The 27,578-nt window shown below is 35.0% G+C and overlaps 1 long non-coding RNA gene across 5 annotated transcripts in view; it reads left to right on the top strand.

The window, feature by feature from the left end:
• LOC134483413 (uncharacterized) overlaps positions 1 to 27,578 on the top strand; it is a 723,689-nt gene that overhangs the window by 236,836 nt on the left and 459,275 nt on the right. For all 5 annotated transcript variants that reach the window (XR_010060293.1, XR_010060297.1, XR_010060294.1 and 2 more), the window contains exons 24-25: positions 16,614 to 16,770; positions 23,372 to 23,468. This is a non-coding gene — a long non-coding RNA (uncharacterized LOC134483413). The remainder of the gene's footprint in view (positions 1 to 16,613; positions 16,771 to 23,371; positions 23,469 to 27,578) is intronic.

Genomic DNA, 27,578 nt, shown 5'->3' with positions numbered 1-27,578 from the left:
TTTCTTCCCACCTCTAAATGGGATGGAAGCATCCACACTTGGTAAGCTTCATAGGGTCTGTGAGTCATGGGAGTTCTGAGATTTGAGGCTAATATCTATTTATCAGTGAGGCAATACTAGGAGTGTCCTTTTGGATCAGAGTTATCATATTCATGATGATATTTTCGAGTTCCACCCATTGGCTTTCAATATTGGCAAAGTCTTCATTTTTATTAGCTAAGTAGTATTCAATTGTGTAAACATACCATGTTTTCTGTATCCATTCTTCTGTTGAGAGACATCTGGGTCGATTCCAGCTTCTGGCTCTTATAATAAGGCTGCCATGAACATAACGAAACACATGTTCTTGTTATATGTTGGAGCATCTTTTGAATGATAGTGGTCTTCAGGTAAATATATTTCCAATTTTCTGAGGAACTTCTAGACTGCTTCCAGAGTGGTTGTACCTTCTTGCAATCCCACCAACAATGGAGGGGTGTTCCTCTTTCTCCACATCCTTGACACCATCTACTGTCAACTGAGGTTTTGATCTTACCCTTTCTGTTGGGTATGAACTGGAATACAAGTGTTGTTTTGATACAATTTGCCTGAAGACTAAGTATGTTGAACAATTTTTTAGGTACTTCATGGTCATTCAAGATTCCTCAGTTGAGAATTTTCTGTTTAGCTCTATACGCCATTTTTTAATTGGGTTACTTGATTCTCTGGAGTTTAAATTATTGAGTTCTTTGTATATTTTGGATATTAAATCTCTATCAGATATAGGATTGTTACCTTCTTGTTGTTGTTTTTTCCTTTAAACAGTGTCCTTTGTCTTACAGAAATCTTCAGTCTAATGGGGTCCCATTTATCAACTATTGATCTCAAAGCCTGAGCCATTGGAGTTCTGTTTGGATGTTTTCCCCTGTGACAATATGATCAAGGCTCTTTCCCATTTTTTCTTCTATCAGATTCAGTGCATCTGGTTTCATGTGCAGGTCCTTGTTCCACTTGGAGTTGAGAATTGTAAAAGAAGATAAAAATCGTTCAATATCCATTTTTCTATTTGCAGATCTCCAGTGAGACCAGCACCATTTGTTGAAAATGCTTACTTTTTTGAGTCTACTGTTTTCACTTCTTTGTCAATGATCAGGTGAACGCACGTGTGTTTTCATTTCTGGGTCTTCAGTTCTATTGTATTCATCTACCTGGCTGTCTCTGTACCAATACCATTCAGTTTTTATCACTATTGCTTTGTAGCAAATCTTGAGTTCAGGGATAGTGATTCACGCAGAAGTTCCTTAATTGTTGGATATAATTGTCACTATACTGGGTTTTTTATTATTCCAGAAAAGGTTGAGAATTAGTCTTTCTATATTTGTGAAGAATTGAGTTGGAATTTTGATCGGGATTTCATGGAAAGTGTGATTGCTTTTGATAAATGAACATAGTTACTATGTTAATCCTACTCCTCCATGATCATGGGAAGTCTTACAATTTTCTGTGTTTTTTTTTTTATTTCTTTCTTCAGAGATTTAAAATGCTTGTCATACAGCCCTTTCACTTGCTAGTTAGGGTCACAGCAAGATACTTTATATTATTTGTGGCTATTATAAAGGGTGTTGTTTTCCTATTATCTTTCTTGGTACCTTTGCATTTTCCATAGAAGAAGGCTATTGATTTGAGCTAATTTTATATTCAGCCACTTTGGTCAAGTTTTTTTTATCAGGCTTAGTTATTCTCTGGTGGAACTTTGGGGTCACTTAAGTATACTGTCATTTAATCTGCCAATAGTGATATTTTAACTTTTTCCTTTCCAATTTGTTTCCCTTTGACATTTTTTATTGTCTAATTGTTCTGGCTAGAACATCAAGTAACATATTGGATAAAAAGAGAAACAGTGAGCAGCCTTGTCTTGTTACTGATTTACTATTGGACTGTTTCATGTTTTTCTCCATTAAATTTGATGGTGGCTGTTAGTTTTCTGTATATTGTTTTTATTATGTTTAGGTATGTTCTGTGAATTTTTGTTCTATCCAAGAATTTTGACATGATGAGGTGTTATATTTTGCCATTTTTTTTCTATACTAACTTCAGTTTTTAAACAAAAGCCCCTTATTGCACAAACAGAAGTTATTCTCAAAGGAAAGGAGACACTTGCTGAAAAATACTCAGAATCAATCTCTGAATCACTACAAGCCTGCAAAAAAAGATATGCACCCAGTGACATTGCTAACTGCCACTGAGAGTTCAAGTAAGAATATATTTCATGTTGATTAAGGAGCAGAGGATATTTAATGGCAACATGGCATCTTATTAAGACTCACAGAGACCTCTTTTTTTAATTTAGAGAATACTTTATTAGTTTTTGTAATCAAACCCACGTAGATAAGACCTTACATATTTAATACAGTGTGTTACCCCTGTACAAATGGAAAAAACTTAAGTTCAACATTTCTAGACCAATATGGCTGTTAATTTCTGTACAGTGCCAACTCAACACAGTAAACGGGGATACTTTTTTCCAAAGTTGACAGCACAGCTAAAGTTTCAAAAAATTCAAATTATATATCTGTATATATATATTTATAGTTATATAAAAAGACCAATAATAGCAGTGTGTTATGCATCAACAGCAGCAACAGCTTTTCCACGTTCTGCAGTCATCTAAACAAAACTGTAGAGACATCCAGCACACTCCATTAAAAAAAAAAGTAAAAAAACAAAACCCGAGAAAACAGCACAGTTCTGTTACACTTGTGGTACCTGGCACCATTTTTTTTAATTAGCTTCTCAGTCATCATATGGAAAGAAAACATTCTGAGCAACATCATTAAAAACAGCTCTGATAAAGCACGGTCACTACTATGTATCATAAAGCAGGTACAAGCTATTTTACATCCTCAGAGGTATGATACAGTACTGTCCTACATCTATAATACTAGAGGATACAATTTAAAAGGCATTACTTGAGACTTGATTCTAATTTTCCAGCAGAGGGCCCAAAGGATGGTGTGACACAGCTTTGTAAAGAAACATACTCTAGACAGGATTTCCTTTCACTAATGGCACAGTTCTAAGGATTCATTCTCTCCATGAATGTCAGCTAAAACTGTTATTAAAAAAATGAAATATCCCTAGAACAAAACCGTATAACCACCGGATTCACATGAAGATGACCTAGTGGAGACAAGCTGGACCTCACCTTACCAACAAGCTATCAAATATGTTATGTTTAAACAGTGAGACCTCCAAGGAAGGAGATGCCAAGTAGTGCTTCAAAGCTTCGGACCACAATCAAACACAGCATCCTTTTCAACAGAAGCTTATCTGAATATGCTCAAGGATGCTGACATCAACATTTAATCATCTCCTCACTCATCCAGGAAGAAGGGGAGATCAGTTACTACTGTACTTTATTGTGTTCAACCAAATCACCATGTTACAAAAATAGCAAGCTGCCATAATAAAAAATAAGGCTCCTCTATCCAGCACCAGATAGCATCATTTTACTTTCAAGCCTAGAAATTGCACACTTGCATATAAACCAACCAAAGATGAGGATTGACAGTTCATCTTGGTGGATTTTTCCTTTGATGAATATGAAGTGTCCTTCCTTATCTTTTTTGATGACTTTTAGTTGGAAATTGATTTTATTTGATATTAGAATGGCTACTCCAGCTTGCTTCTTCTGACCATATGCTTGGAAAGTTGTTTTCCAGCCTTTCACTCTGAGGTAATGTCTGTCTTTGTCTCTGAGGTGTGTTTCCTGTAGGCAGCAGAATGCAGGGTCCTCGTTGGGTATCCAGTTTGTTAATCTATGTCTTTTTATTGGGGAGTTGAGGCCATTGATATTGAGAGATATTAAGGAATAGTGATTATTGTTTCCCTATATATTCATATTTGGATATGAGGTTATGTTTGTGTGCTTTCATTCTCTTTGTTTTGTTGCCAAGACGATTAGTTTCTTGCTTCTTCTAGGGTATAGCTTGCCTCCTTATGTTGGGCTTTACCATTTATTATCCTTTGTAGTGCTGGATTTGTAGAAACATATTGTGTAAATTTGGTTTTGTCATGGAATATCTTGGTTTCTCCATCAATGTTAATTGAGAGTTTTGCTGGATACAGTAATCTGGGCTGGCATTTGTGTTCTCTTAGGGTCTGTATGACATCAGTCCAGGATCTTCTGGCCTTCATAGTTTCTGGCGAGAAGTCTGGTGTGATTCTGATAGGTCTCCCTTTATATGTTACTTGACCTTTTTCCCTTACTGCTTTTAATATTCTTTCTTTATTTTGTGCGTTTGGTGTTTTGACAATTATGTGATGGGAGGTGTTTCTTTTCTGGTCCAATCTATTTGGAGTTCTGTAGGCTTCTTGTTTGTCTATGGGTATCTCTTTTTTTAGGTTAGGGAAGTTTTCTTCTATGATTTTGTTGAAGATATTTACTGGTCCTTTGAGCTGGGAGTCTTCACTCTCTTCTATGCCTATTATCCTTAGGTTTGATCTTCTCATTGAGTCCTGGCTTTCCTGTATGTTTTGGACCAATAGATTTTTCCGCTTTACATTATCTTTGACAGTTGAGTCAATGATTTCTATGGAATCTTCTGCTCCCGAGATTCTCTCTTCCATCTCTTGTATTCTGTTGGTGAAGCTTGTATCTACAGCTCCTTGTCTCTTCTTTTGGTTTTCTATATCCAGGGTTGTTTCCATGTGTTCTTTCTTGATTGCTTCTATTTCCATTTTTAATTCCTTCAACTGTTTGATTGTGTTTTCCTGGAATTCTTTCAGGGATTTTTGTGTCTCCTCTCTATGGGCTTCTACTTGTTATTTATGTTTTCCTGGAATTCTTTCAGGGATTTTTGCGATTCTTTCAGGCATTTTTGCGATTCCTCTCTGTAGGCTTCTACTTGTTCTCTAAGGGAGTTCTTCATGTCTTTCTTGAAGTCCTCCAGCATCATGATCAAAAATGATTTTGGAACTAGATCTTGCTTTTCTGGTGTGTTTGGATATTCCATGTTTGTTTTGATGGGAGAATTTGGCTCCGATGTTGCCATGTAGTCTTGGTTTCTGTTGCTTGGGTTCCTGCGCTTGTCTCTCGCCATCAGATTATCTCTAGTGTTACTTTGTTCTGCTATTTCTGACATTGGCTAGACTGTCCTATAAGCCTTTGTGTCAGGAGTGCTGTAGACCTGTTTTCCTCTCTTTCAGTCAGTTATGGGGACAGAGTGTTCTGCTTTCGGGCGTGTAGTTCTAAGGCATAATCTTAATAAAGTAGCATCTTTTATTCTTTAGTGATTTCTCCTGATATTACAAGTATCTAGTACTTTCGTACATTCTGTAATTTTATTACATTTTTCCTAAGCACTCTTTTTTCTTGTGTATAGAGATCTAAATGTGAATATAATTCAATACCCTGTAGTCATCATTGCCCAGAAAGCACCTTGAATTTATCCCTGACCAATTTATACAGGGGTTGTGAAGACCCAGCGCTTTCATTCTAGCAATAGTACAGCTTAAAGATCACATCTGCCTGCCTTGTGTCATTAGCTTTCGAAAAGATTTTGAATCTCTGCAGCCTAGCAACCATGCACGCATGCGTGATTAGAGGGTTATGCTGGCTCACTAGCACAGACTGGGGGCGGTTTCAGTGTGATTACTTAAGTCATGCAGCAGGTCCTGCTCAGAGAAGAGGCAGACATAGATGCCTGTCACAAGCACCCTAGGACTGGTCAGCAAGGCAATGCAGCAAACAAGGTCAGCTCTTTCAAACCCCCAAAATATTTTCATAGGTAGATAAGATTTTTTTCACACTAAATATTTCAGATTTGTTGGGATAAAAGATTATTCTCTAGATCTCAAGCATTTGACTCTGAAAAGTCAGATCAGAAAGCTATCAGATCAGGTCCTTGCTTCCTTTGTCCTGTCTTGTGTTTGCTGCTGTGCCCCACCCCTTAAGCTGTCAATCTGTCCTGCCACTTCAGGTCCCTCCTCTTCCAGGGTGAACTTTAGCATTTCAAAGAGCTGACCAAATTGTGGATTATTGGTGTGTGGGAGTAATGGCAGTCAGGAAAATAAAAAGGACATTTAAGTTTGTGTACGGATTTAGCATAAAAATTACACCCATAAAGGAAGTTACAGTGGTATCTCAGTATCTGCCATAGACTGAATGATATGAAGGGATTAAAATCATTTTGAGAGTTAACATACAGATTATCATCAGAGGGAAAGAACACAATAGATGATGTAGTTTGTACCTCCCAGTTTCTGAATAGTTGTGTCATCAGGTAAGAATGGGTTTTGATGTTCTGATAGTTATAATAAAGGAAAGGGGTTTCCAAAATGGCTGTAAAAAAGAGTAGTGGGCAGAGTGTATTTGGTTTTGTGAACTGCAGGCATGTGGAAACGTGATGCACCGTCCAGCAAGTTTCCACATGTATATATCTATATATCTATATCTATGTCTATATCTATATCTATATCTATATCTATATCTACATATGTATACATATACATATGTGTGTGTACATATATATGAACAAAAACACACACATACTCACATACTCACATCACATACACTTTATAGAGTAGTACAGAATAATAAACCGTTTTCTTCTGTGATCACATAAGGTGATCTAGTTTGAATGTTAAGACAATACTTTAGTGTCTTTCGGTATATGTTATTTGTTAATATGTTTGTACTTTTAAATCTTGCCCAGATTCAATAATAAACTGGTGGAATGAAACTAACTTTCTTTGGATATGTAATCTATACTTTGCTTTGATCCATTGATTTGGATTAACTTTATAAGATATGCAAAATATAATGCAGATTTGTTTTTGGTTTTTTTGTGCGGTTATGTTTTTTTGGGGGGTGGCTGGGCTATCCTCCATCAGATAAATCCACAAGGGTGTGCCTTTCTTTTGTTTCTGTTCCTTTGTATTCTTTCTGGGCTTTTTGGAATTATATTTTGTTTTTTATTATAAAATGGTGTTGTAGTTTTAGTGAAAATTGATTTTTCTCCCAATTTTTCATTTCCATTTTAATTTTTATTTATATCACGGTTATATTTTTCCTTTTTTAAAACTCTTCCCAGTTTCTCCCCACCTCCTGTCCCTTCTAGATCCCTTCTCTTTCTGGCTCTTATGAGGAAAATTACACCCAAGGGATAACAACCAAAAATTAACAAAATGAAATATAGTAAGATATTTAAAGAACATATTGAGGGTGGACAAGGCAATCCAACAAAGTAAAACGAGCAGACACAAAAATCAGAGACCAATTTTTAACACACTCAGGTATGCCATAAATATACCTAATTGAATGCTCTAAGATGTGTAAGAGGAAAGAATGCAGACAGATAATAGACTTTGAGACACAGATTTACTCACAGGCACGCCCTATACTTTTACTTATTGTATTTTGTTTTGTATTTCAAAATGTTGTTTGGGTTTCAGATTTTAAAAAATAATTTATAAAATACATGCCTATTTTGATCCAAGCCAACATCATTCTGAGGGTTTCCTGAGGCTGTTGCTCCTAAAGAGGTGTTAATTAATACAGAAATAACAGAGTAGCACCATTCATTATAGTTTTTGTTACTTCAGCTATTACACAATACAATTTGAAATCTGGCATGTTGATATCTCCTCAACTTTGTTTACTATTCAGGTTTATATTACAGGGTATCTTTTTTGTCTCCATATAATTTTACAACATTATTTTTTAATTTCTGTGAACGATATTATTGTTCATCATCAAATATATGCATAGGTAATATATATGTAACATTTTATATAAAATGTTGTTATATAATATATATTATATAACAGTATTATCTATAATGTTTTTTTTTTCTTTTCTTTTCTTTTTTTCGGACCTGGGGACTGAACCCAGGGCCTTGCACGTGCTAGGCAAGCACTCTACCACTGAGCTAAATCCCCAACACTATACATAATGTTTTATAAATGACATTGTTTACATAGTTTGTTCCTCAAAATATTTGTTACTTCTGGACATGTCTTTTCATTAATTTTTTCACACTGTTACATTGCTGAAAGTAATTTTAATCATTATCAGGTTTCTGCTGCCACGTTTAGAAACTTTTATGCATAAATAATATCTTAGTCAAAGGAATCTCCTAATACTTTGCTGAATAAGACAGGAAGAATGAACTTTCTTGTCCTGTTCCTGATTTTAATAAAAAAAATTGAATTTCTCACCATTAAACATGATGCTCCCTCTGTTTTTGTTGTCTGTTGTTTTATTTTTCTGAAATATGTTCTGTTTATCCTTAGCAGTGACCACATTTCAATGGAAGGACACTTGCTACCCCATTAGCCATCTATGTCAGTAAGAATGTGTGCAGATAGAGTTGGAATAACGAGAAGCCCTCCTCTTACTTTCTTGAATTTTTTCTCAGTCTTGTGAGGGGCACACATGTAATTCTAACTATAGGAGGCCATGTTTACAATAGCCAGGCCATTTATAGAGACATTCTAAGGCATTAGATCCTGTCCTCTAGTTTTTACCCAGTATAGGGACATTTAGAATCCCCAACTGTGTCTGAGTACTGACTGTTGTTTATTCACTGTCCTTTGTGTGGATATGTATCATTGTGCCAACAAAAAAAAATTAGTAATAGAATTGTTATCTACAGAAATAATCAGCAACACATGCCAAAGGGCATAACAGAAATATTTAAAAGGGAATTTGGCAAAATTAATATTTAGTAAAGCAATGCTAGTGTGTTTTCTGGTAGGATCTTTAAAATCCCTAGCCAAGTTTATTGATCATGTTTGTAGTATCATTCCTGAATTCTCCCCTCTAGTACTGGCCTCCCTCTAATTAATAATTTGGTTTGTTAAGCACAAAATTCCCTTTACACAGTTGAAATGTTAATGCATTTTACTAGGCCAGTCATTATTGTAGCATATAAGGATTATTAAAGGATAAGAAAACCATTATTTTTTCTTAATGGAGACTCGATAGTGTTTTCTAGCATTAAGAAAGATAACCACCAGGGAAACTTTGCTGGATAGCACAAGGTTTAATTCTCTATGTCCTGCAAAGAAATTTTATTGTGTGTATACATCATGATCTTATCTTGAAATCTGCTGGAACTAACTGATATACCACAAGTGGATGATAAAGCATTGTTTATAACATTCAAATTTGGAGCACTTATTTCCCAAGACTGGTCTGTAGTAAGAAAGTAACTCATAGATTAAACTGGAATTTATATAAAACCTAAGGTCATAATCTTCGTATTTCAGACTTTTTAAAAAGGAACTGCAGCACAACAAATTTATCAATTCCAATATTACCTTTTTTCTCTATTATTTTATGCATTTCAATATTTTGACCTCCCTTTTTTCAAAGAACATCCACAAATGGTGAAGGGAAAAATCATAAAATTTACATAGTATATTGGTGTAGGCAATTTGGAATCATGATGCATTACTAACATTGCCTTTACTGTAATCCTGTCCCCATTTCAACTCACAAAAGCAATAATATCTATCATGATGGTACCTTCGTCTGAATGCACTGTTTTAATTATTTAATGATCACGAATACATGGAAAGCACCATCCACATGGGTTTATGGAATCTATCAATAATTTTGCATATATCATTATTATTGTGCCACATATTTTTACTCAGAAAATTCTACATGTGCTAACTCTGAAAATTGCATATATTAACTTATACAATATAAACAAGAATCACTGCCTTCCTATTTAAGAAATAAATTATGCCTACTCATTTATCCTTGTGTATGTGTGGTTTTCTAGTCTCTGAATATTTTTCATGGGAACACTTATTTATTGGTATGTTTATGAGTTATGGGTTGATTTAAATCCGTAAGACTTAGCACAATAATAGTAGTCGATGTGCAAGTAGTATGAATGCACTGTTTAGGTGCAGGATCCTACTACGGAAAACTGTGCCAATTTTAGAATTCATTGTGGGACTCAAATCCAACTTAAAATGTTGGTTATTCTCATGATAGGCAATTCATCACCGTATTGGAAGTATTCATTGGCAGAGAGTATACCCAAGCTTGACAAAGTAGTGATTTCATTTCACCTTCAGTAGCCTGCTTCATATATTCTGCTACTGTGAAAACTATTCTCTAAGATACACAGTAGAATCAAGCTTATTGTGCAATGCTAGATAAATTTATCTCTGTTCTTTGACTTAACCGTGTGCTTACTTCAGCAATAGGGTCTTACTTTAAAATCCTGTATAATAACCAAGAAGGTTTTTAATGGGATGTACTGTATGGGAAATCTCTGAAAAGTGAATTAAAAGTAGACAACCCAATCTGGCACTGGACAATGTACTTGTCTGGCTATAGTGTCCTGTCGAGAAACCATTGTCTTATTACTAGTTAACCTTATTTGGAAAATGTTTCTAACAGAAGTTTGCTTCCATATGCTTTTTTCAAAACGACTTTAGGGATATTTACCCTTGCTCACATTCATTCCTCAAATCACAGCTTCTACTACCATCACCATTTATTCAGTGGTTTGTTTATGCTTGGCCCAGGGAATGGCACTGTTAGGAGATATAGCTTTGTTGGAGTAAATGTGTCACTGTGCGTGTGGAGTTCAATACCCACATCTTAGCTATCTGGAATCCAATCTTCTGCTTGATGCCATTATAATATAGGTGTAACTCTCAACCCTTGAATGCCCATGTCTGCCTTGACACTGCCATGCTTCTACCTTAAAGATAATAGACTGATCCCCTGAACCTATAAGCCAGCCCCAATTCAATGTGATCATTATTAGTGCTGTCTTGTTCTTGGTTTCAGTTCACAGAAGTAAAAACCTTAGTAAGACACTTAGTCTGTCACTAGTTTCCCTTCATATTTATACCATTGTTTTGTAAAAACTCCCCTCCAATGAAATACAGACCTATGATATTGTGAGTTTCCTGACTTATGTATTTATTACCACTAGAACATGTGTATGTGAAAATCATTTTTAACTTTTTAAAATTTAAATTTATATTTTATTTCTTCCCTTTACTTTCTGCTTGCTGTCCCCTCACATGTCACCACCACTCCCACAACCTTTCCCCTATTCTCCCCCTCCTCTTCTAGGCAGGTGAGGCCTGTCTAGGCATCCTAAGACCCTGGCAATTTAGATAAAGGTGATTGCTGTTTAAGCCTTGCAATTTGAGTTTTCTCTCTAAAATACATATACATGCACATGTAGTGAGCTGACTCTCCAAATTTTTTCTGTTACCTTTATATGTGGTCATGTCACACACACACACACACACACACACACACACACACACACACACACACACAGAGAGAGAGACACACACACGCACACACACAGAGAGACAGAGACAGAGAGACAGAGAAAGAGAGAATAAATCTCTGTGTATCTTACACTGAAGTCAGTGTGTAGTTGTCAGCAGTAGTCACATCATTTAAGAAAGATGACTTTAGTTCTATACTGTCTATAATACTCATAAGTCTACAAGCCTTTCTTCCACAATGAATCATGAACCCTGGGAGATAAAAAGGATATAGACATTTTATTTAGTGACTGGAATTGATCATTGTCTTACGCCATGCATCTTGAACAGCTATTGATCTTTATGTTAGGCATGATGTTCTAGCAGAAGAATCTTCTCTCAAGAGGGTTGAAAAATACAGTAAGCTATGGGTCTAAGGATAAGTCATTAGGACTTAGATTAATACTATGTTCTTTTATCAGAGTAATAACATTTGCTTTCCCTTCAGGACTATGTTATGTTTGGCTACAGGATTTTGATTCGAATAGCAAGAAAATTTATACATTAAATTTGAGGAACAAGCCTTAAATCCAGCCAGAATGTAGGCTGGTTATTTTCGTGTCAATCATAACACTATTGCATTAGTAGGTAATTTTTCCAGCCTTGTTAATGTAACAAGTTGGTGGATTCACAGCTATATATACTGCAGTATAAATTGTTTCTGAAAAAGATACAAAACTAGATGGGCAGGGAAGGATTTCTTCTGGAAGAAATGGAAGGAAATGTGAATATGATCAAGCCATACTAAGAAATTCACACACACACACACACACACACACACACACACACACACACACACACACACAAATATAATGCATAAATACATGCATGAAATTTTGCTGATGGCATGTTTTTATTATATCCATAATAATAAAATATAGATAAGTAGGTAGATATATAGGTAAGTAGGTAGTTAGAATGATCATAGATAGATAGATAGATAGATAGATAGATAGATAGATAGATACATAGATAGATGATAGATAGATAGACAGACAGATCTTGGTGAATTGGATTCTATCAACAATATTCAGTTAATTACTGAAGATCAATATCTCAAAGTGCCACTCCACATTTGTTCATTATCCTTTACCCTTTTCCCTGTCCCACATACAGCAACAGTTGGGTGCTTGTGACTTTATAATGTTATGCCTTCAGGAATACAGTTATATGCATGTTCAGAATTATCATCTCACTAACTAGGATATGCACAAAGTCATAGCATTTCTACCTAACCTATAGTAAATAATCAAAACTTCTGATTCCAGAAACATAATGTTAAAAGAAATCTTTTAAACTGCATCCATATGCATATATTCATAAAGCATTTGCTGTTTGTTAACAAAGTAACCATAGGATGCCTCTTAATTTTATTTATCTCCATATTCCTTCCTCTACTGACGTCTTCACTAATTATCAGTACATCTTCCCTCCCTTTTCAAGACCCATACCATGCATATTGATCTATTCTAGTTCCCTTTCCTAAGGAGACCTATCTATTACTCCTAATCCCAAATTCTAAACACAATTTCTCTGCTTCTGTAGATTGTACATTGGTTTATTGACTTAACAGCTAATGTCCACATATAAGCAAATATATAATATACTTGTCTTGGTGGTCTGGAAACTTCATTCAGTATGATGTTTTCTAGTTCCATTCATTTACCTTTGAAGTTCAATTCTTGTAGGGACTGAATTTTTCAAATATGAAAATGTAGACGGAAGGTACCATGCTGTAACCTGTAATTCCACACTGAGAGAGATGAACTGGGACTACCCGTCTGAGTACACTTTGGATTAAACTAGTGTGAAGGAACCCTAGGCTACAGTTTGGGAGGATGCATCACAAATCAGCAAAAGAAGTGAGTTTAAATGACATAAATAAACAAATAACTACTTTATCTGAGACATAATTAGAGTAAAATATTTTTCAGTAACTTTATATTTCATGCTCAAAAAAAGGACAGAACAAATCAAATGAAATGATATTCATTCTTTTCTAAACCATTGAGACATAGGAGTGTTGCTCAGTCTAGGATGTATGCCCAGGATATGGCAGTTTCTGGGTTGGAACTTCACTGTTTCAGTGAAAGAAATATTTGATTCACCAGTGAGTTGAAAGAGTATGTAAAATGAACTCCAATTAAAACAGAGTTCTATCTAGGAAGGCATCAGAGTAGAAATAGAGGATTGACTTGCACAAGTTTTCCTCTGACCAATAGAAAGAAATTTATCCTCTGAAGACTTGCTTAATTAAATTTTAATACATGAAGATGAAATAATATCAATCTGTATCAGTTTTTGAATTAATAATTTTTGAAAATTCATTTTTTCCTACAATATATCCCGCCTCATTATTTCATCCTCCCTGATTCTTTCCATCTGGAAAATGACCTATTTCCTCATGTTCTCACCACACCCCTTAGAAAACATGAAAAGAAAAAAACTAACCTGACTAAAACAGAACAAACGACCAATGTAATCAAAAATGATAAAACACAAGAAGCACATAGACACACAGAGATACATACTTACAGAGAAAGTCGAAGAAAATATTAAATTGGGAGTCAAAATATATGAGAAATTACCAGCATGGTCAAAAATATAATATATTATGAATAAAAATATTCAAAATTACCATTGATTTATGTAAGGTAGAATGAAGTACCTGCTTGATTGTAGGTTCTATTCCCATGAAACTGTACTGGACCAAAGCACTTTTGATATTAGAAATTATGTCACAATGAGAGAGCTTCTTAGTGAGATAGATCATATTCAGATTCAGATATTAGTGGTTGGACACCAAATAATTTGACCTGCAAAACCTCTGCAGATCCTTTGCATGGCTTCCTGGTTTATATAAGTATATATGTATATAAGTGCTTTTGTATCTGGACATTATTGATCACTTGCTTGCATTCCTCCCAGTACCACTGTGCCTTACAATAATTCTACCATGACTTCTAAAAATCTTTCATGAGCCATGAAAGAAGAGATTAGCTAGTAATGACGCATATATGAGAGTATGATCCAAGGTCTTTCACTTTGTATATTGTGCAGATATAGTTCTCTGTAACTGTCCCCATCTATTATATATGCTAGCTTTTGTGATGACAATAGAGCAATATACTGATATATGGGCATAACAGAATATTGTTAGGAATCATTTTACATCTACATTTGCATAGCAGACAACAATACCTGCTTTAAGCCTGAAACCCCAGTATTTTGTCATGAGAACAATGGTAGAAATGTGTACTATCTCACTCTGTATGTCTCAAATCCAGTCATATAGTGGTTGCTTACTCCCTTCAAGGTGCCACAATTGCAGCATTGTATCCTGTACGCAGCTGAGTGTGGTAGGTCAAATAGTATAGAGGTGGGTTGGTGTTTAAGTTTTCCCTCAATAACCCTGCCAAACACATTTCAGTACCAGCAACACTATTCAAAAGGTAAATGATTTAGTTAGGCACCTGTTTGTCTTCTCTATGTTCAAAAGAAATGTAGGTGTTGTCTTCAACAATAGAGCCATCATCAGCCTTATGCAGCAATCAGTACCTTAGGCAATAGCTTGAAGTGATTGGAGTATTACAATGAGGACACATTGGCCAAAAATATAGTAGATAGAGCCAATACATGGGGTCGGAGATTTCATTTGGTGGGAAGAGATGTCTATTTCTGTCATTCTCTCCAACTTTTTAAATATCCTTTATTTTTTATTTATGTTATATATTAAGAAGTGATCTGACTCCTACTTATAGCTGATCCTCTTACTATTCCACTCTCTCCTTTTCATTCCCCCATCTCCATTTATTTGCTACATTCCATTGTATCCCCCAAATATGCCCCAAAATTATTTATATTGTTTCTCTTCCCTCATAAAATCCTTTCCTCCTGCCTAATTCTTGTATGCCATTGTCAGGGCTTAAAATATCAAAATATAAGCAGATCCATTCTGTATTTGTCTTTAACCTTCTGCATAACTCACAATGAGGTGGTTGTTATTGTTGTTGTTGTTCTTGTTGTTGTGGTTGTTGTTGTTGTTGTTGTTGTTGTTGATGATGTTGTTGTTGATGATGATGATGATGATGATGATGATTATGATGATGATGATGATGATGGTGATGATGATGGTGGTGATGATGGTGATGGTGATGTTGCTCAGACCCTTTCAAATATACCAGAAAATATAAGTGGATCACAGGTAATAAGATGTTGAGGTATTAACACGATTGTGGTTTGATTTTTCTCTGTTCACGTCGTTGATTGCTTCTTCTCTCTGGAGGTTAGAAAGTACATTTTTAAAGGAGCCCCCTTTTCAAAATGAGATGTTAGAGTTTTATAGAGAATTTGGATTGTGAAAGACTTGAAAATGGAAATGCTATTGGGTTTTTAATTCCAAGGACAGATATGTTTGATATTCAACCTTTGGTAAAATATTTGCCTAACATAAACAGATTTGAATGACCTTCATCACAGATGCAGATATATTATACACACAAGGAACAACAGCAGCCAGGAGGTAGGGACAGAATAATATGATGCTGAAGGTCATCCTAACCATTAATCAGAACAGCCTGAAATCATTTTAGAGAAAAAATTATATATGATTTATGTGCTTGTATGCTAAAATATGTAACTATATTTTGATTTTACAGGGGTAACATTGAAAGTATTGACTTGAAGCTCAATGACACTTTAAGCTTTTAAACATGGTTCATTCTATGAAAAATAATGGAGTCTTTTAAATTTGTATAGTATACTTTTATTATAAATTGGTTGTAAGACTGTGGTGACAAGGAGTAGAATGCAGTGGTTTCAATGAGATGTCAACGATTAGTTTCTAATTTTTAAACAGTTGACTCCTAGTTGATGATTGTTTGTGGAAGGTTTTGAGAGAAGTCTCTCTGCTTCTTCTCTGTGGTTTGAGATATAAGCTGCTAATTCAGCAACCTGCTGCTTACCACTAGAAATACAGAAAGAGAAGAAATAATTTTTTGCTACTATAGTACAATTTGAATTTTATTAATATATTTTTGTTTTTGTTACAAATCCTAATATGTAATTCTGGCTGTAAGTATACTCATAGTAGACTCTCTTCCTATGACTCTAAATTGTTAGATATAAGGGCATGTGCCAACATGACTGGACTTTTTCACAAAACAAAAAATTCTAAAAGTAATTGATGATCAAAGTCAAATTCACATTTACAAATCAAATTAAAGCATTCAAGATATATTGACTTACATATTAATCATATCATTGAAGAAATAGAAGCAAAATATTTACTTCATATTTTTGCCCAACTTACTCTACAGAATGTGACACTGTCTCACAAATTCAAAAATTAAACAGAATATGAACAAAACTAGAAATAAAATAAAGGAGAAAAGGAGGAGGATTCAGAGGAGAACAAGGAGGAAGAAGATAAAAGGAGGACTCCACTAATCAGAGAAAATGAAAAGCTCATAAAATGTGAGTTTTTTCTTCACTCGTTCATAAAAGGGGAAACAAGAATATTCATAGGTGGGGATATGGAGGCAGAGTTTGGAGCAGCAAATGAAGGCCCCCCGTTGGAGGAAATAAAGGACTGAAAGAACTTAAGAGGCTTGGAACACCATAAGAACAACCATGGCAAAAAAACAGAGCTCCCAGGGACTAAACCACTACTTAAAGACTATACATGGACTGATGCAGGGCTGCAACTGCATAGGTAGCTATGAATAGACTTGTTTTGGCACCAGCGGAAGGGGAAGCCCTTGGTCCTGCCAATGTGGACTCTCACAGTAGGGGAATGTTGGAGGGAAGGCAGGAGGGACTTGGTGGAGATGAGAACACCCTTAGAGAAGGAAGGAAGGAAGATGGGATAGCTGGCTTATGTCTATGAAAATGGGAAAGTGAATAACATTTGAAATATAAATAAAAAATCCAGTAAAAACAAACAAACAAACACACAACAATATGATGAAACACAGGGATTTCTTTCAGTGTTTTCAGTGTCCTGATCACACATTGACACACAGTACATGTATAAAATGTAAAAACATTTAGGATTCCTTTTCTTGTTTAGAAAACCATACATTATCGTTGCCATTATCCCTTACATAAAAACCATTATTTTTAACCCAATAGCTGGCAGATTAAGACGGAACACTGTACATGTAAATCCAGTGTATTCTGCACAGCATCTTCCTGTCCCGAAAAAAAGCTATTGATGCAAACATTGCCTCTCTATATAATACATTACTGTAACTTGTGTACTTGTTACCAAGTACCCTCTGACAATTTTGATAAATACAATACTACAGCATTGTAATTTCAAGGATTTTTAATATTAGGAATCAATCTTTGAAAGGTATCTTTAAAATCAAGATGGCAGAATAATCTTTGCAGCAAGTTTTAAACATCTCCAGCATTGACAGAAGATTCAGAGCGTCTGATCTGCAGTAGCCCAGCCTGTTGAAGAGTGGTCATTCCTTCTCTCAATATGATATGTATTAATATATTGCCATCCTTATCTGCTCAGTCCTATATTGAAGTAAAGTTCGCCACACAGGGATAGCTTCTGAAAGTAATGCTATAGAATAGGAAGCTGAGTATTCCAGTATGCATTCAAAGTCACCTTGTTGTTTTTCCAAATGATTTCCTTCCTTGATTGTCAGACACAGGGCTGATTGTCCAAATTTGAAGCACATTCTGTAATTCCTGATGCATTTCTCTTTCCCAGGTACACTTTGTCTTGCAGAAAAGGATATTATTAAGTCAATATAATTTACCTTTATTGAAACATAAATAATTGTAGAATCATTAACATTCAGGAGCTACTCTACATTTTTGTTTGTACTCCATGTTCATATACATTGGGCATCAGAATCACCAAGGTTTAAAGTTGCATAGTGATGTGGTGTGATGCTTCTTCTTATAAAAAGTAATACTGCTCTGCAAAATTATTTCTCAGAACTCATGTCAGGAATCTCAAATTACATGTAACTGCATATCTTGATACATATACAGCCTTTAGTACCTAATACCTCTACACATATGCATACACACACACACACGCACACACACACACACACAGAGAGAGAGAGAGAGAGAGAGAGAGAGAGTGTCAGAGCAGAGACAGACAGAAAGACAGACAGAGAAAGACACACGCACACACGCACACAGACACAAGTTCGGGCTTAAAAATAGAGAGACAGAGTCTCAGTGATAGAGACAGAGAGAATGTATACATGTACACATAATTAACATTAAAATATAGCTAACTGTGGTGACATGTGTGTTTACATGTAGCACTTACAAGTCAGAAGTCAATAAATCTCTGAATTAAAAGACAGCCCTCTCATCAAGTGAATTTCCATTCCAGCTAAATTGAACAAGTAAGCACCTCTTTAAAAGGCAATCAAACAAAAAAGTAAATATAGAAAAGTAACAATTTTTAAAACAGAAGTAAAAATCATCATTCAATCACAAACTAATGCTTTTAGTAAATAACAAACATTATGTTAATGGCAAGTGCTTCATTTACATGAGCACATCAGATCCTCTAAAAATCCACCTTATCAAGCAAAATCTGACTAATGCAGAATATTATTGAAGTAGTATCTTTTTTTTCTTTAGTGATTTCTCCTGATATTACAAGTATCTAGTGGTTTCGTACATTCTCTAATTTTGTTACACTTTTCCTAAGCACTCTTTCTTTCCTTTGTATAGAGATCTAAATGTGAATATAATTCAATATCCTATAGGCATCATTGCTCAAAAATCACCTTGAATTTATCCCTGACCAATTTATACAGGGGTTTATGAAGTCCCCCCACTTTCATACTAGCAATAGGACAACTTAAAGCTCATTGCAACCTGCCTTGTGTCATTAGCTTTCGAAAAGATTTTGAATCTCTACAGCCTGGCAACCATGCACACATGCGTGATTGGAGGGTTATGCTAGCTCACTAGCACAGAACGGGGGCAGAGGACAGTGTGATTACTTAAGTCATGCAGCAGATCCTGTTCAGAGAAGAGGCAGACAAAGATGCCTGTCAAAGCACCCTAGGACTGGTCAGCAAGGCAATGCAGCAAACAAGGTCAGCTCCCTCATGTCCCCATAATTCATTTCATAGACGTGATTTTTTCACACTAAATATGGCAAATTGGTTGGAATAGTAGATTATTCTATACATCTCAAGCCTTTGACTCTGAATAGTCAGATCACAAACCTATCAGATCAGGACCTGGCTTCCTTTGTCCTGTCCTGTGTTGTGTTTGCCCCAGTGCCCCTCCCCTTGAGCTGTCAGTCTGCCCTGTCACTTCAGCTCAGTTCTCTTACAGGGTGAATATTAGAATTTCAAAGAGCTGACAGTATTGTGGATTATTGGTGTGTGGGAGTAATGGCAGTCAGAATAATAAAAAGGAATTTAAGTTCATAAATGGATTTTGCATAAAAATTACATCCATAAATGAAGTTACAGTGGTATCTGGGCATCTGCCATAGACTGAAAGATTTGAGGAATTAAAAACACTTGAAAGTTACCATACAGATTATCATCAGAGGGAAAGCACACAATAGATCACGTGGTTTGCACCTCCATTTTCTGAATAGTTAGGGGTATCAGGTAAGAATGAGTTTTGATGTAATGTTAGTTACAATAAAGGATAAGTGTTTCAAAATGGCTGTAAGAAAGAGTAGTGGGCAGAGTGAATTTGGGTGTGTGAACTTCAGGCATGTGGAAACATATATATATATATATATATATATATATATATATATATATATATATATATATATATATATACTTACAAACATACTCACATGAAATACAATGCATAGAGTAATACAGAATGATAAACCATTTTCTTCTGTGATCACATAAGGTGATCCAATTTCAATGTTATGACAATGCTTTAGTGTCTTTTGAAATTTTGCCCAGATTCAGCAATAAACTGGTGGATTGGAAATAACTTTCTTTGGATATGTAGTCTATACTTTGCTTTCATCCTCTGATATGGATGAATTTTATAAGAAATGCAAAACAGAATGCAGATTTGGTTTTGGGCTTTTTTGGGTGGTTTGTTTGCTGGAGAGTTTGGCCATCTTCCATCAGATAAAGCCACAAGGGTGTTTTTGCTTTTGTTTCTGTTTGTATTATTTCTGGTCTTTTTTGGAATTGTATTTTGTTTTTCTTTATAAAATGGGATATTTTAATTGAAAATTGATTTTTGTCCAGGTTTTCATTTCCATTCTTATTTATGTTTTATATCATGATTACATTTTTCCTCTTTTTAACCCTTCCCAGTTTCTAACCACCTCCCCTCCCTTCCAGATCACTTCCCTTTCTGTCTCTCATGAGGAAAAGAACACTCAAGGGATAACAACCAAACATAAATAAAATGAAATATAATAAGATATAGTAAGAGCATATTGAAGGTGGACAAGGCAATCCAACAGAAGGAAAATGAGCAGACACAAGAATCAGAGACCCAACTGTTAACACACTCAAGTATGCCATAAAAACACTAAATTGAATGCTCTCAGATGTGTACAGAGGCAACAATGCAGACTAATAATAGGTTTGAGACACAGATTTTATCAAAGGCTTATCCTATTCTTTTATTCATTGTATTTTGTTTTTTATTTCAAAATGTTGTTTGTGTTTAAGATTTAAAAAATCTTAAATTCAAGACTATGTTGATCCAAGTCAAGAGCAGTCCGAGGGTTTGCTAAGGTTCTTGCTTCTAAACAGGTGTTAATTAATACAGATATAACAGAGTGGCAACATTCATTACACTTTTCTTACTGCAGCTATGTTATAGAATAATATGAAATCTGCCATGCAGATACCGCCTGAACTTTTATCATTATTCAGGTTTATTTTACACGGAATCTTTTTTGTCTCCATCTAGTTTTACAACACTATTTTATAATTTGTGTGATGAATATTATTGGTAATCAAATATATACATATGTAATATATATGTAATATTTTATATAACATGGTATATGACATATATTATATAACAATATGATATATAATGTTTTATAAATGATATTGTTTCTATAGTATGTTACTCAAAGTATTTGTTATTTCAGGACATGAATTTTCATAAATTTTTTATACTGCTACATTGCTGAATGTAGGTATCAGAATTGTCAGGTTCCTGATGCCACATTTAGGAACTTTTATGCATAAAATCATACCATATTCAAAGGAGTCTCCTAATACTATGCTGAATAAGACAGGAAGAATAAACTTCCTTCTCTTGTTCCTGATTTTAATAAAAATGTTTTGAGTTTTTCACCATTTAGCAGGATGCTCCCTCTGATTTTGTTGTATGTTGTTTTATTTCTCTGAAATATGTTCTGTTTATCCTTACCAGTGACCACATTTCTAAGGAAACAGGAAACTTGCTACTCTGGTAGCCATTTATGTCAGTAAGGATGTGTGCATATAGGGTTGGAATATTGAGAAGCCCTCCTTCTTCCATTCTTGAATATTTGCTCAGTGTTTTGAGGGGCACACATGTAACCCTAACTTTAGGAGGCCATGTTTACAACAGCCGTGCCATTTATAGAGACAACCCATAGCATTTGTTCCAGTCCTCTAGCTTTTACCCATCTGGGGAGTTTTAGAATCCCCAACTATGTCTGAGTACTGACTGTTGCTTATTCACAGTCCTTTATGTAAATATGTATCATTGTGCCAATGAAAGTGTTATCTATGGAAATAATCAGCAACACATACCAAAGGACATAGCAGAAATATTTAAAAAGGAATTTGACAAAATGATGATTTAGAAAAACAATGTCAGTGTTTTCTTTACTAGGGTCTTTAAATTCCCTAGCTGAGTTTATTGATCATGTTTGTACTATCATTCAAAAATTCTGTCCTGTAGAACTGGCCTCACTTCTAATTAATAATGTGGTTGGTTAAGCAAAAAATACCTTTGTACATTTGCGATGTTAATGCATTTTACCTGGCCATTCATTATTGTAGCATATAACGATTATTAATGGATAAGAAAACCATTATTTTTTTTTTCTTAATGGAGCCTGAATAGTGTTTTAGAGCATTATGAAAGATAACCACCAGGGAAACATTCCTAGATAGCACAAGGATGAATCCTCTGTGTCTAGCAAAGAATGTTTATTGTGTGTATACCTCATGACCTTATCATGAAATCTCCTGGAGCGCACTGAGGCTCTTTCCCATTTTCTCTTTTGTTCAATTATATCTGCTTTTTTATGTTGAGAGATACAGCATTAGGATTCATAAAATTATTGTCAAAATAGAATTGAGTTCATATGATTTGCCTGTCTACTGCTTTGAATAAAATCTTCCATAAGTGCGATTTCTATAATCAATTAGATTCCACAATATTAAATTAATTTATCCTTTAGGAACCTTTCTATATTGGAAATAGCTTCATGGTTAGAGATGGTAGATCATGTTTATTTATTTCCCTCAGTAGTGGGAGTCAATTCACTTTACTCTATGGAAACCATATCATGCTGTCATGTTCTATGTGAGATCATATGTGAGTTAGTCATGTCTGTTACATCTGAAAGACATTGGTACTTTGTTACAGTCTTTCCGTTACCAGGTGCTCTCAGTTTTCTCCCAAGAAAAAGATTCATGAGAGGTGAAGGGAGAGTATTAATAGAGAATTTGCATTTACAACTGAGTTATCAAATTTCTCTTAATCTCTATACAGTGTTCAGGTATGTGTCTCTGCCTTTGTTTCCACCAACAACAGATTGCAGCTTCTGTGATCATGGCTGAGTAATATACTTATAAAGGGAAGAACAGAATATCTTTAGGGTTCTTTAAATTGGTATATTGCTTCTGCAGAAAAACTGGTGTTTGATATGCCCCTTGGTCCACAATCTACTTATTTCTCTTTTCTTGGACATATGAGGTATGTCAGGATCGTGTCTCATGGACTGGGCATTAAATCCTTTCACGTAATTGTTACTCTCATCACATTTGTACAACTATTGCACTCGTGTACACAGTAGCCAGTCCACCATTGTAAATTGAAAGATTTCAGCTATGTTCACCTTTCCTTTTCTCCTCAGGAAGTATGAATAAATTTTCCAATCCATGAACACTCTCTAGAAGGGGTGAATACTCCCGTTAGTCACCAACTTAACTTCTTCATGTTCAATGAGATAGGTAAGTGTTGTTTCATCAATATGGTTCTATCATCAGTTTTTCTAAAGCAACCAATTATGTGGGTAGGAATGTAAGTTGTTTGGGAGCTTCTGTGTGATCTCAGTCATCAAAACTCAAATAGATGTAACCCATACATGACACTGGAATGGCTTTGCTAGTGAGGTATGGCAGTTAGGTTCTACTCTCCCCATTATTTTATGATGTGTTTTAAGAATATTCCATTCACATAGTTAATATTAAGGAGCCTCTACTGTAGTAATTTCTATAACATTCTTCAGAGAGTCCACAGATTCTGGTGTCCCTTACCCCACTTTCCTCCACTTCTGCATTTAATATTCCCATTCAACTACCACCTTACACCACATGTCTCCAGATTTAATTATGTTTTTAGTTATTCAGGAAAACCTTCTATAATTTCTAGTTCCTCACTCTATATCTTTCCACTGAGAATTTAAAGATTCTTACATGCATTTGTAAGGATTAAAACCTAGTGGTTGGGGATTTAGCTCAGTTGTAGAGCACTTGCTAGGCAAGGCCCTGGATTCCGTCCTCAACTCTGAAAAAAAAAAGACAAAATAACAAAACCTAAGAAGTATTTTTAAGTGAAAACATCCTAAATTTTTCTTTGGGTTCTGAGTACCTCACTCAGGATGATTTTTCTCACTCAGGATGATTTTCCTAGTTCTATTCACTTAAGTAAGAGTTCCATGATTTTATTATTTCAAGAAGTGAGTTTCATTTCATTGAGTTAATGTACCATATTTTCATTATTCTTTCAATTGTTTATGGACACAGTGTTGAGTGATATCTGGGTTAAGAAGACAGAAGACCAAAATGTGGATGCATAAATCCTACATAGAAGGGAGAACAAAATAATCACAGGAGATAGAGGAAGGGAGGGACATGGGAGGAAGACAGGAGGGAGAGGGGATAAGACAGGACAAGATCAGGTATTGTAAGCAATAGAAGAGAAATACAGAAAGTCAGGGAACTGAATAGAAATAATTAGCAGTGGGGACTGCAGAACTGGGGATATTTACTAAAAATTCCCAAACGCCAGGGAAACAAGAGTTTCCTAGGACCAAACAGGGATGACTTTAGCAAAAGTTCCCCCAAAAAGGGGAGATAGAATCTGTAGAGACCACCTGCAGTAGATAGGCACCACCCCTAGTTGAGGGATGGGGCCACCCACCCATCTCAAAAATTGTAATCCAGAAATGTTCCTGACAAAAGGAAAGACAGGCCCCAAAATTGGAATAGAACCTGAAGGCAAGGCCATTCAGAGACTGCCCTATCAAGGAATCTGTTCCTTCTGCAGACACCAAACCCCAACCCTTCTGCTGATTTCAAGAAGCAATTGCTGACAGGAGCCTGGTATGGCTGTTCCCTGAGTGGTTCTATCAGCACCTAACCAAAATAGATTAGATACAGCCAATCATGAGACTGAGCCTTGGAGACCCCAATGGGATAGCTAGGGGAAGGACTGAAGGAGCTGAAGGCGATTGGAACAGTAATGAAAGAACAATATGATTTAAGAAGACAAGCCAGAGCTACCAGAGACTAAACCTCCAACGAAGAAGTATACCTGGAGAATCACGTGGCTATAGATTCTTGTGTAGCAGAGGATGGCCATATCTAACAGCAACAGGAGGAAAGGGCCTTTGTTCTGTGGAGTCCTAAGACCCCGCCCAGGATGATGCTAGAGTGATGAGGCAGGAGTGGATGAAAGGGTAGAGAGGCATGTTCATAGAGGCAAAGGGAATAGGGAGAGAAGGAATGGGATGGGGCGTTGTGGAGGGATAACAGGTAAAAGGGATATCATTTGAAGTGTAAATGAATAGAATGATGAATTAAAAGGTTAATGACAAGTTACTTGAAAAAAATTTTTCAATGTAAGAATGACCATATCATTTTCCTCAGAATCCAAGGAGGTAGCAATGCTATTGACAGCCCTAGATCCAGATTCTTCCCACAGTTATATCCATTAGTACTCTCAGATCACTGCCAAGACATATATTTGTTTTCAGTAAGGCCAGAACACTGGGTCTGTACTTTGTGGAAATATAGTGTATGATATAAGAACATTCAGCACAAATGGTGGGTCCTGTTTGCCTCTGAATGCATGTATGCCTCAAAACTACCCATGAGGATAGTTTATTCTTAAAAGTTTTTTTTTTCACATCCGCATATAGTACAAATCAGTTCCTTGTTAAAGCAACCACTGAAGCCTCCTTCTAGGATGATTACACTAAAAAGGCTTCAACCTCTAACACACTATTAAACTATTAAAACTGATCAGTTCAACTTGTCTTTCCATGTTAAAGATTTTTTGTCTGCAATTTTCTATTAAGCTGTTATAGGTTATTTTTTTTCTAGAATAAAATTAATCCTGTTCCTAAAGTATTTACTTCCTCTCTTACAAACAAATATATATATATATATATATATATATATATATATATATATATATATTTGTATTCCATTGGTGTCTCCAAGGCTCAGTCTGATGATTGACTCTATATGAATCTATTTTGGTTAGGTCCTGATAGAATCGCTCAGGGAACAGCCATACCAGGCTCCTGTCAGCAAGTTCTTCATGAAATCATATATATATATATATATATATATATATATATATATATATATATATATATATGATTGATACACAGCCTTTGATACACTTTCCTTCACCTGTGTAAAAGAAAATATTTACAGCAGATGGATCATGTAATTTTTTGGATACTACATGATTCCCTTAACTGAAATAAGTCTATGCATGCTTATTCTGGCCCAAAGAGATCCATGGGTAGACGCCCCGACTGTAAATGTCAACCACTACTCAGATGTGCTCTATGGATACAGATATATATATATATATATATATATATATATATATATATATATATATATATATATATCCTATAGCTTATACCTTATACCACAATTCTGAATTTTTGCAGCCTAGTAGTAATGATTTTCACTTTTTTATGTTACCTTCAGGCCTTGTAATATATTTTTGTTAAATTTTACTAAATGTTTAGTCATTTTCAGTCCTTGGATTTTTAAAATGGTTCCCTATTCATACTTACTACTCAAATGTTATTTTTTGATAGCAAAGCATCAATTTCTCCCCAAAGAAATGGAACTAGATATCATATATATGTAAAGACATAGGTAAAATATAGTTTTCCCATTGCCTGGCAAATTACCATGTCCCAGTGTGGAACTTCTTTCTTTGACTTCATATATGAACTGAACTAAGAAATTCTTGTTTCAGAACACTCCTAAAATATTTTGGTTGCAAAATCAGAGAGGGTAGTTAAGGAAATAAATATTTTCCACTAATAATAAATAATACGTTTGTGATCAGAAGTCTTCCAACTTCTGTCCATCCCTGGGGTTCTAAGGAATCATCCTTTTCAGTCACAACTTTTCACCAAGAATTCTTGTATATATTTTTGTCAAGACCTATAGAGCATTCAAAGCCAAATTTTCGAGTGGTCTCAATTGCCAACTATAAAATAATAGATTTTACATTTTTAGAAAACACATGATGATGAAATAAGTATTACAAATATACTCATAATATTTTCTGCATCTCACAAGCTTATAGACATTGTCTGAAATTTAATTTTTATTTAGCTACAGGACCGCTTTTGAAGTAGTCCTCTTACTTTTTCAACCTTAGTTCTCTCACAATTTTATTTTCCTCAGAGAAATGATTCTCCATACTATAAACCTACTTCCAAAATCATCCATATATCACAAGTGGATGATTAAAGCATTGTTTATAAAATTCAAATTTTGAGCACTTAATCCTAAGACTGCTCTCTCGCAAGAAAGTAACTCATAGATTAAACTGAAATTTATATAGCACCTAAGTTAATAATTTTCCTATTTTAGAGTTTTTAAAAAGAAACTGGAGCCCAAAAAATGATTAATTTCAATATTAATTTTTTTCTATATTATTTTATGCATTTCAAAAATTTGAGCTCTCTTTTTTCAAGTAAAACCCACATATGGTTAAAGGAAATATCATAAAATTTACATAGTATATTGGTGCTAGCAATTCGGAATCATGATGCATTACTCACATTGCTTTTACTGGTA

This window comes from Rattus norvegicus, chromosome 1 (assembly GCF_036323735.1).
Source record: "Rattus norvegicus strain BN/NHsdMcwi chromosome 1, GRCr8, whole genome shotgun sequence".
Classification (NCBI taxonomy): domain Eukaryota; kingdom Metazoa; phylum Chordata; class Mammalia; order Rodentia; family Muridae; genus Rattus; species Rattus norvegicus.
Note: the sequence above shows the minus strand (reverse complement) of the source record. Positions and strands in the feature narration are given on the sequence as shown.